Raw genomic sequence first — 12,063 nt, 5'->3', positions numbered from 1 at the left:
GCGATGCAGAGTTGACTGGTGGAAAAGGGGGGCTGGAAGCTGAGGGCTGGAGGAAGGTCAGCAGCAGCATCCCACAGTGGACATGGTGGAGACTAGACCAGTTGGTGGAACATCAAGCGCAGATCTGAAGCATCCAGCTCTGGGACAATATTACGCAGGTGAAAAAAGGAAGTCCTACATACTTGCTTTATGTGTGAGTTAAAGGACATGTCCTGGTCAAAAATAACTCCAGATTCCTCACAGTAGTACTTGAGGCCAATGTGATGCCATCCGGAATAACTATTTGCTTTGAAAGCGAGTTTCTAAGATGTTTGGAGCCAAAAACAATGACTTCAGTTTTGTCTGAATTTAGCAGTAGGAAGTTAAAAGTCATCCAGGTTTTAATGTCCTTAAGACAATCTTGCAGTCTAGCTAGCTGATCAGTTTCATCTGGCTTCATAGATAAATACAATTGTGTGTCATCTGCATAACAATGAAAGTTAATACAGTGCTTCCTAATAATATTGCCTAAAGGAAGCATGTATAATGTGAAAAGTATCGGTCCTAAGACAGAACCCTGAGGAACTCCATGATTAACTTTAGTATGCTCAGAAGAGTCATTGTTGACATGCACAAACTGGAACCTATCTGATAAGTAGGATTTAAACCAGTCCAGTGCTGTCCCTTTAATGAATGTTCTAGACCAGGGGTGTCAAACTCCCTTCCTGGAGGGCCACTATCCTGCATGTTTCCCTCTTCCAACACACCTGATTCAAATGATCAGGCTCGTTATCAGGCTTCTGCTGAGCTTGATGATAAGCTGATCATTTGAATCCGGTGTGTTGGAAGAGGGAAACATCTAAAACATGCAGGATAGTGGCCCTCCAGGAACGGAGTTTGACACCCCTGTTCTAGACGCTGTAATAAAATTTTGTGGTCGACTGTGTCAAGATCTAACAAAAGAAGTATAGAGACTAGTCCATTATCTGATGCTATGAGAAGATCATTAGTAATTTTCACCAGAGCCGTTTCTGTGCTATGATGCACTCTAAAGCCTGACTGAAACACTTCAAACAAATTATTCCTTTGTAAGTGTTCACATAATTGATTTGCAACTGATCTTTCCAGAATTTTAAAGAGAAATGGTAGGTTGGATATTGGTCTATAGTTAGCTAACACATCTGGATCTAAACTGGGCTTTTTAAGCAAAGGTTTGATGACAGCAACCTTAAAAGCCTGTGGTACATAGCCTGTTACTAGAGAGAGATTAATCAGATCTAACATTGAAGAATTAATTAAAGGTAAAATCTCCTTGAAGAGTCTAGTTGGGATAGGATCTAAAAGACATGTTGATGGTTTGGATGTAGAAACTGTTGAAATTAGTTCAGAGAGACATATAGGAGTGAAGAATTCTAAAGATTCATCAAGTCTAACAGCCAATTCAAAAGCATCTGTGACTTTTGTAGGAAGGGGCAGATTAATTTTATCTCTAATCATAACTATTTCATGTGTAAAGAAGCTCATGAAGTCGTTACTGGTTGGAGGTAAAGGAATGCAAGGTTCAACAGAGTTCTGACTCTTTGTCAGCCTGGCTACAGTGCTAAAGAGAAACCTAGGGTTGTTCTTGTTCTCCTCTATTAAAGATGAATAGTATGTTGTCCTAGCATTATGAAGACCTTTTTTTTTATAGATTACTAGACTATTTTTCCAAGCCACATACACTTCCTCTGAATTAGTGGAATACCGCTTTCTTTCCAGCTTTCGGGATGCCTGCTTTAAAGTCCGCAGCTGGGAATTGTGCCAAGGAGCAAGTCTTCTCTGAGATATAACTTTCTTTTTTACAGGTGCAACACTATCAAGAGTTGTACGCAGTTAGGCTGAAGCATTATTAACATAATAATCCACTTCTGTGGGGGTAAAATTATAATATTTGTCTTCCGATTTATCAGTAAATGTTGCTGAAGTAAACAGAGAGGGTATTATTTCCTTAAATTTAGTTAGTGAATTGTCAGATAAACATCTACTGTAATGATATTTTTCTCAGCTGCTATACAATCCTTTACTTTAAATTGAAATGTTATCACAAAATGGTCAGAAAGAAGATGGTTCTGGGGAAATACTGTTAACTCTTCAATTTCTATGCCATAAGTCAGGACAAGGTCAAGAGTGTGATTAAAACTATGAGTTGGTTTATTTACATGTTAAGAAAACCCAATTGAGTCTAATATTGAATTAAAAGCTGTTGTAAGGCTGTCGCTGTCTATGTCAACATGAATGTTAAAGTCACCCACAATAATAACGTTGTCTGAACTGAGCACTAATTCAGAAAAAAAGTCTGAGAATTGAGATAAAAACTCAGAATAAGGAGCAGGAGGACGATATATAACAACAAATAAAACTGGTTTCTGAGCTTTCAAATTTGGATGAGAGAGACTATGAGTGATATTTTCAAATTAGCTGTAATCAGGTTTAGGTCTCTGGTTCAATTTTAAATTAAAGCTGCAAGCAGCGATGGACGGGTCCTCGCATCCACGCTGGTCGGCGAATCCATGTACGTCCACCAGGTGGCACTGTGACTGAGAGTGTGTGCCGGCCTCTGAATCGCATCTGGACCAGAGTCCAATCATACATGTAAAATTTCAGCCAGACTGTAGCATGTTCAGAGCAGTTATAGAGCATTTCCTGTCTATCCACCACCAGGTGGCGCTGTAACTCAGAGTGTATTTCAAACAGTGGATGTGATGAGGGTTGGACTCTGATCACTCATGAAAAGTTTCAGGCTGATTTGATCATGTAGAGGCCAGTTATACAGCATTTACTGTCCATCCAACAGGTGGCGCTGCAACTGAGAGTGTCTGTTGGCCTGTAGATGTGATCAGGATTGGATTGTGATCACACATGGAAAGTTTGAGGCAGATTGGAGCATGCAGAAGAGAGTTATACAGCAGTTGTTGTTTCATGGCGAAGCATCAAAACTCTGATGGTCGCCATGGCCACGCCATTTGGCTTCTGGTTAAACTTTTGATAACTTTTCATCACCAAGTCCTGCTGTGTGGACTGACAAAATTTCAGGTCTCCTGGAATTATCCCCTAGGAGGTATTAACTCTCAAAAATGAGAAAAATCATCAAAAATCTCACAATTAATCCAAGATGGCCGACTTCCTGTTGGGTTTAGGACATGGCTCCAAGAGGCTTTTTTGTGCGTCCTGATGTGCTCTATAAGCCTCCCAAATTTCATGGATGTAGGTGAAACGTGCTGGGGGGGCTGTTTGTTAAAAATACTGTAGAGGGCGCTATAGCATGTGCAGTGCCGAGATGCATACGGTGTCGTTCCTTGGGTCGATGGTGATGTGTGTGGTAATTTTAGTGAGCATTGGAGTATTTCTAACCTGTCAAACAGCACTTTGTTTTGCATGGCGATATTTGGTTGCTACGGCAACAGCGTTGCATGAAATGTCACACCCTTGACAGTGTGGGATTGTCAAGAGGTGAAGACTCGACTGACCAATTTCCAGCATGATATCACCACGTTTGGGGCCATTGTACCTGAAAATATAAGGCCTTAAACTTACTATTACCAACAGGTGGCGCTATGACTTTTTCAGAATTTATGAGTGTGGATGTGTTCAGACTGGACCTGGTGTCCATCATGTGAAGTTTGGGGCAGATAGGATCTTGTTCAGCTGAGATATGAATGGTTACATTTTCATGGCGAAACATGGAAATTGGTTTGGCCGCCACAGACACGCCCTTTGATGACAAGTCACCATTTTCACTGGGATGCATCATCAATGTGTTCAGCCTGTTGTCACCGCATTTGAAGTGAATATGATCAACCGGGTAACAATAGGGCATGAAAGTGTAAAAGATGTCTATTTCCTGAAACCACAAGGTGGCGCTATGACTGTCAATGAATATCCCTATGTGGATGACATCAGGACAGGACTGTCATCATACATGTAAAGTTTCAGGCAGATTGGAGAATGGTCTGAAGAATTAGACACCACTTCCTGTTTCATGGCGAAGGATCAGTTGTTTGAGGTTCCGCCATGGCCACACCTTTTGGCTTCTGGTTGAGTTTTTGATAACTTTTCATCAGAAAGGTCTGGTGCATGTACTGGCCAAATTTCAGTTCTCTCAGACTTATCCACGAGGAGCTATTAATTTTGACAAATGTACAGCAAATTGAAGATGGCCGAATTCCTGTTGGGTTTAGGGCGTGGCTGTGATTGACTTTTTGGTGTGTCCTGATGTGGTGCATATGCCCACCAAATATTGTAGCTGTAAATGAAACATTGTGGAAGTTGGCCTAATGACCACTTTTTCAATTTTGCAGGTGGCGCTATAGAGCCATTTTTCCACACACATGCGCAACTCCCATAAAATATCAAATTTTTGGCCAGTCCTGATGTGCACGCCAAATTTCACGCGTTTTGGAATATGATAAGGCCCGCAAAAAGGCAATTCATTTCCCGGGAGAAATTAATTTTGACAAATTTACAGCAAATTCAAGATGGCCGACTTCCTGTTGGGTTTAGGGCGTGGCTGTGATTGACTTTTTGGTGTGTCCGGATGTGGTGCATATGCCCACCAAATATTGTAGCTGTAAATGAAACATTGTGGAAGTTGGCCTAATGACCACTTTTCAATGTTGCAGGTGGCGCTATAGAGCCATTTTGCCACACACATGCGCAACTCCTATAAAATATCAAATTTTTTGCCAGTCCTGATGTCCACGCCAAATTTCAGGCGTTTTGGGATATGATAAGGCCCCCAAAAAGGCAATTAATTTCCCGAGGAGCTATTAAATTTGAAAAATTTACAGCAAATTGAAGATGGCCGACTTCCTGTTGAGTTTAGGGCGTGGCTGTAATTGACTTTTTGGTGTGTCCTGATGTTCTGCATATGCCCACCAAATATTGTAGCTGTACATGAAACATTGTGGCAGTTGGCCTAATGACTACTAATGACTGCTCGGACCCTAATAACCCCTAGGGTTTCAATAGGGTCCTGGGCACCGCTGGTGCCTTGGACAGTCGGTGCCCTTGCACCGCCTGTCCTTCGCACCCTCGGTGCTCGGACCCTAATAATAATAAACCCTCGGGCAGGGATCATCAACTGGCGGCCCGCGGGCCGAATCCGGCCCGTCGAACCGTCCAATCCGGCCCGCGACTGGATTCCAAAATTGTGAGGATCAAAGAGAAAATATCATGTGGTCCACACTATTAAAGCAGTCAGTCCAGTCATTATTAAAGGATCTGTTTTCCACATCAACTTTTCGTTTCGTGGCCTTAGAGAGTGCCATTTTACCCGTGTTAAGAGGCCTTTTCCTGTCACTTCTGCGGTGTTTCTTTTTCAAGTGCTCTGTGAATAAAGTTGACTTGAGATGAGGCAAAATATCTCTATCACTCCTCGTGGTTGACTGTGGTACAGGTGATAGGAGCACTGACTCATAAAGGCTAAAAATGCCTTCAGTTTTGTAATGAAATGGAAAAAAATATAAAAAATAAACATCAAATAATAATGTTATGCCAAAATTCAATTTTTATTTAATTTTTGTTTGAGGGTCCGGCCCCCAAAGTGACTGTCCGGTAAAATTCTGGCCCTCTGGCAAATATAGTTGGTGACCCCTGCCCTCGGGTTTCAATAGGGTCCTAGGCACCGCTGGTGCCTTGGACAGTCGGTGCCCTTGCACCGCCTGTCCTTCGCACCCTCGGTGCTCGGACCCTCATAATAAACACTAGGGTTTCAATAGGGTCCTTGGCACCGCTGGTGCCTTGGACAGTCGGTGCCCTTGCACCGCCTGTCCTCGGCACCCTCGGTGCTCGGACCCTAACTAGAACGGTAGATTGCTGCTACTCCTCCTCCTCGGCCTGTGATTTGAGGAATATGACAGTTAATATGACCTGGGGGAGTTGATTCATTTAGGCTAACAAATTCTTCCTGCTGCAACCAGGTTTCAGTCAAACAGAACAAATCAATCTGGTGATCAGTTATTAACTCATTTACTAGCAGAGATTTAGACGAGAGAGATCTAATATTTAACAGACCACATTTAATTGTCCTGTTTCTTTGCTCTGTTGAAATAGTGGTATTAATTTTTATTACATTTTTATGGTTACTATTACTTTTGTATATTTTTGATTTGTTTAATTTATTGAATTTTGGTGGTCGGGGGACAGACACGGTCTCAATAAAGCTAACTGAATTACTGGAGGGTGACAGCTGTGAGGAAACTGCAGAGAGGTGTGTAAAACTACAGCTCTGCATCCTGGTCTTAACTCTGGGTTGTCATGCTTTAGGAGTACTAATAAAATCAGCCATATTCCTAGAAATGAGAGTTGCACCAGCCAAAGTGGGATGGATGCCGTCTCTCCTCATCAGACCAGGTTTTCCCCAAAAAGAGCTCCAATTATCTACAAGGCCCACGTCGTTTGATGGACACCACATAGACAACCAGCAGCGAAACGACGACATGCAGCTAAACATGTCATCGCTGGTCAGATCAGGCAAGGGTCCAGAGAAAACTACGGAGTCCGACATGGTTTTGGCGAAAGTACACACCGATGCTACACTAATTTTGGTGACCTCCGATTGGCGTAACCGGGTGTCGTTACGCCAACGTGTATAATAATCTTACTATATTTACAATTATCTTTAGCCAGCATATTTAAATTTGCTTCTATGTCACCCGCTCTGGCCCCTGGGAGGCATTTAACTCTGGTCGTTGGTGTCGCTAGCTTCACGTTTCTGACTATGGAGCTGCCAACGATCAGAGTTGGTTTCTCAGCAGGTGTGTCGCTGAGCGGGGAAAAACGATTAGAAACATGAAGCGGTTTGTGGTGGGCCGGGACAGCGGGCTTGAGCTTAGGACTATGTTTCCTACGAACTGTCACCCAGCCACCCTGGCTTCCCGGCTGCTTGGGAGCTGCTAAGGGACGGCTAACAGATGCTACACTAGCAGCTAAGCTATTGCGGTCCGCACCGGCTAAGGGGGCCTGGCTAGCTGCTCGCAGGCTAGCTGCTAGCAGGTTATTTTCCATGGTGCGGAGCCATGATTCCAATTCGGAGAGCCTCGCCTCCAGAGCTACAAAAAGGCTGCACTTATTACACATATCGTTATCACTAATGGAGGCAGAGGAATAACTAAACATGTGGCACACTGAGCAGGAGAGAGAGGAAGAAGCAGAAGCCATGCTAACAACACGACACAGCGCGACAACAGGAAATGACGCAATACGCTCACCGTAACGTTCGACGTCAGACGTCCCTCGTCCAGTTGAGGCTGCACTTATTACACATATCGTTATCACTAATGGAGGCAGAGGAATAACTAAACGTGGCACACTGAGCAGGAGAGAGAGGAAGAAGCAGAAGCCATGCTAACAACACGACACAGCGCGACAACAGGAAATGACGCAATACGCTCACCGTAACGTCCGACGTCAGACGTCCCTCGTCCAGTTGAGATCGTCATTTCGCCGCCACATGTTCTACAGACCAGGCACAGTCTATACCCTTACTGACCTTTCAGAATAGCTCCAGTATGAGTCCTGGTGTCAAATTGAGGAAGGAGCGAACACCAGCATCAGGGATCGACAGAGCAACAAACACGATAGGAGAAAGGAGCAGAAGATGGCGTCGAGGTCTACTACGATATTGCACGGAGCAGAAGAACCGCCCCGAGAAGAGCCACCTAGTGATTCTGCTCGGACCCACACCAATAAGTCATGGACATCGACAAAGAAAGGGAGAAAATACAAAGCATATTGTCCTTTCTGCGACAATGAGGAGCACTACTTGAGCAGATGCCCCCACATCCAGGCCTTAACTACAGAGCAAAAAATTAAGTGGATCCAGGACAACAAGAAATGCTGGCGATGTGGGAGGTCCCATCAAGCAGCTCAGTGCACCCTGAAAAAGTGCTGTACCACGTGCCAAGGTAGACACCTCCAAATACTCCACGAGATGAACGGCAAGCCATCTAATCAAGGCACCTGCCTTGTTAGTTCTCTGCCTGGAACGCTTTACCTAGACAGACCAAGAGATAGTAGTCGGGTCCTGTTGAAAGTAGTTCAAGTCATCCTGCGCCATGGAAACCGTACGTTACATACTTATGTTGTGCTCGATGATGGGTCTGAATGCACCATCCTCTTGTCCTCTGCTGCCAGTAAACTATGGATAAAGGGGACCCCAGAGTACATAGCCCTGTGAACCATTTGACAAGACGTCAAGACAGTGCAAGGGGCTTCAGTTTCATTTCGTATTTCAGCAGCAGTATGGCCCAATAAAAGCTTCCAGATTAATGATGCCTTCACTGCTGAGACCCTTGGGCTACCGGACTATTCCTACCCAGTGGCTGCCCTGCAGAAAAGGTATAAGCACCTTCCCATCAACTCCTTTGATCACGTCAGCCCTTTACTACTCATTGGAGCAGACCATCCTCACCTTGTGACACCTGTTGCACCAGTGCGTCTGGGACCACTAGGAGGGCCAGCTGCTATCAAGACCAGGCTTGGGTGGGTTCTGCAGGGTCCCACAAGGTTAGTAGAACAGTTTCACCCACCTCAGCAGTGTCTTTTCACATCAGTCGACCGACAGTGTGCACAACTACGGCAAGACGTAGAACGACTATGGCAAGTAGACATTCGAGTTGAGGTGAATGGAGTACAGTGTTATGCCACGCCCTTACTCAAGAGAAAGGAAATGCCCCAGTTTGAGGCCAATAAGGAGGCTGTTATGCCACTTCTGCGAAATACTGAGAGGCGTCTCATTCGAGATCCTGCAAAGGCAAGCATCTACAATGCAGAAATCCAGAAGTTAGTCGACGCAGGATACGTGGTAAAGCTCCAGCCAGAAGAGGTCTTACAGGAGGGCCAATCTTGGTACATTCCTCACCACCTGACAGAGCACAATGGGAAGCATCGCATTGTGTTCAATTGCTCTTTCCAATCCAAGGGACTCAATCTCAATGAGTCTTTGCTGCCAGGTCCTGTCTTAGGACCATCATTACTGGGCGTAGTCCTTCGATTTAGAGAACATGTCTTTGCCATCACTGGCGATATAAAGGGGATGTTTCATCAGGTTCGTCTCCTTCCTGAGGACAGGTCCCTTCTGCGATTTGTATGGTGTGGAACAGACACAACTGCAGCACCAGAAACCTATGAATGGCAGGTCCTCCCCTTTGGTGCCACATGCAGCCCATGCTGCACCACCTTTGCCCTTCAAAGGCACGTTGTTGACCACAGCCATCCTGAGGAAGATATTAGGTTCTCTGTGGAGCGATGATTTTATGTCGACAACTGTCTTCAGAGTCTACCTAACATGGAAGAGGCAAAACAACTCGTTACCAAGGCGAGAGACCTGTTGGCATCTGGGGGATCTGAAATGCGTCCATGGGCCAGTAATGAGGCAGCTGTGGTGAAACATCTACCAAAGGAGGCAAGAGCAGACAGCACCGAACAGTGGCTGTTCCAAGATTGCACAGATCCCCAAGAATCCACTCTGGGTCTGAGGTGGCAGTTCTTGAATGACATCCTCGGGTTCAAGCATTGTCCAGTTGAATTAGGAACACCTACCCTCCGCAAAGTCTACAGGGTTCTTGCCTCACAGTATGACCCCCTTGGATTCATACTGCCATTCACAACTCGTGCAAAGGTGCTGGTGCAGAAGTTGTGGGATAAGCAGCGGGAATGGGATGACCCACTATTCCCAGATGACTTGCTCCAGAAATGGAATGCGTGGCAAGGTGAGCTTTCAGGTCTGCAACAGATTACTATGCCCAGATGTTATGTCACAGCTAACATGGAGAAGGGAGGGTTCACCAGTGACATACATGTTTTCTGTGACGCTTCGGAGAAAGCATATGGCTCAGTGGCATATTTGCGATCCGAGGACGCCCAAGCCAACGTCCAAGTCACCTTCATCATTGCCAGATCCCGTGTTACCCCTAAAAAACAGCAGTCGATACCACGACTAGAACTATGTGCTGCAGTGACTGGTGCCCAGCTCACTAAGCTAATCAGAAATGAGCTTACCTTACCCATCAGGCACATTGTGTACTAGACAGACTCTACGACAGTACTCAAGTGGCTCCAGTCAGAGTCATGTCGTTTCAAGGTTTTTGTCGGCACAAGGGTTGCAGAAATCCAAGAGCTGACAGATCTGCAATCCTGGCGATATGTGGATTCTGCCTGCAACCCCGCTGACGACCTCACCAGAGGTAAAACCCTGGCAGAGTTGGGTCCCCCTAATCGTTGGACTCAGGGTCCTGCGTTCTTGCTGCAGGCTCCTGACCACTGGCCAATCAAACCAGCAACCTGCCCAAATGAGGATGCTGTTGAGCTTAGGAGATCTGTTACCTGTAGTATCACCACTGTTGACAAGAACCCAGCCATATCAGACCCGGCTCAGTTTGACGCATGGAGCAAGCTGTTGGATGCTACAGCACAGGCATTGCACGGGGCGGCTAGTGAAGGAGTCGAACCCTCAGCTACCTGCTATCGGAAAGCAGAGATGCTCCTTCTCTGTAAATTTCAACAAGACAGTTTTCATGATGAATATCACCTCCTCAAAGCTGGTAAACCAGTGCCAACAAGTAGCCGCATACTCACCTTAGCTCCTGATTTCGATAAAGCCACTGGGCTGATCAAAGTTGGAGGCTGTCTTAGGCGGGTCGAGGGGCTTCAGGAGTCTGCTATTCATCCAGTCATTCTCCATCCCAGTCATCCAATAACCAAGCTCCTCATTCAGGATTATGACCGCAAATTCTGCCACCCGGGTCCAGAAAGAGTATTTGGGGAGATACGTCGTACATTCTGGATTCTCCGCGCCAGGGAGGCCATTCGAAAACATCAGCATCAGAGCTTCAAATGCAGGCGATGGAAGGCGAAACCAGTGGTTCCAAAAATGGCTGACTTACCACCAACCAGGCTTAGAATCCTAAAACCACCCTTCCACTCCACAGGAATGGACTGCTTTGGGCCATTCCTTATCAAAATTGGCCGACGCAATGAAAAGAGATGGGGAATCATCTTTACGTGCCTGACAACCCGTTGTGTGCACCTGGACGTACTGACAAGTATCAATGTGGACTCGTTTCTCACGGCCCTGAGAAGATTTATTGCTCGCCGAGGAACCCCTGCAGAATTGTACTCAGATCAGGGTACAAACTTCAAAGCTGGGGAGAAGGAATTGCGACAGGCCTTTGCCGACCTGAGCCAAGACCTAAAGGATCACCTGGCCAAGCACCAGATTTCATTCCACTTCAATCCACCAGCCGTTCCGCACTTTGGTGGTGCATGGGAATGTGAAATCCAGTCAGTCAAGTCTGCTCTCTCCAAGGTCATTGGCACACAAACAGTCACAGAAGAGGTGCTCAGAACTGTGCTCATCGAGGTAGAGGGTAACCTCAATGCGAAACCATTGGGATATGTGTCCTCGAATCCAGCAAATCCTGATCCAGTAACACCAAACCTCCTGTTGATGGGGCGGCGGGACAGTGCACTTCCTCAAGTGATCTACCCCGAATCAGAGCAACTAAGCAAGCGCCATTAGAGACACAGCCAGATCATTGCCGACCATTTTTGGTCACATTTTGTGAGAGACTATCTTCCAACATTACAACCTCGGCAAAAGTGGCATCGGGATACAGAATCCCTCCCAGTTGGCCAAGTGATGATGATGATTGACCCACAAGTTCCCAAAACTTTCTGGCCTATAGGTCGTGTGGTTAGAGTATTTCCAGGGAAGGACAGTACAGTGCGATCAGCAGAGATTCAAATTAAAGACCGCCTCTACACCCGACCAGTGTTTCGGCTTGTGCCACTGCCAGAGATTCCTGACACTGATGATGACTAATCACGTAGCCTTTTTCTAGAGCAAATAGGCTTGGAGCCTATTTGGGGGCGGCTGTAAAAAAGGCTTAAGAGACTGTGGGCAGTGGCCGTACGGTGGACTACCATGACGTCATAGCCGCATTGTGTTGTGGGAGTTTTACCTAGTAGCCACATGTAGAAGCCTCGTGAGCTAGGAAGTTTGCAGTATAGTGTGTGCTCTCACGTGGACTATGTTTGTGGTCATGT

This window comes from Acanthochromis polyacanthus, chromosome 7, assembly GCF_021347895.1.
Source record: "Acanthochromis polyacanthus isolate Apoly-LR-REF ecotype Palm Island chromosome 7, KAUST_Apoly_ChrSc, whole genome shotgun sequence".
Lineage (NCBI taxonomy): Eukaryota > Metazoa > Chordata > Actinopteri > Pomacentridae > Acanthochromis > Acanthochromis polyacanthus.
The sequence above is the reverse complement of the archived record's forward strand: the minus strand, read 5'-3'. Positions refer to the sequence as shown.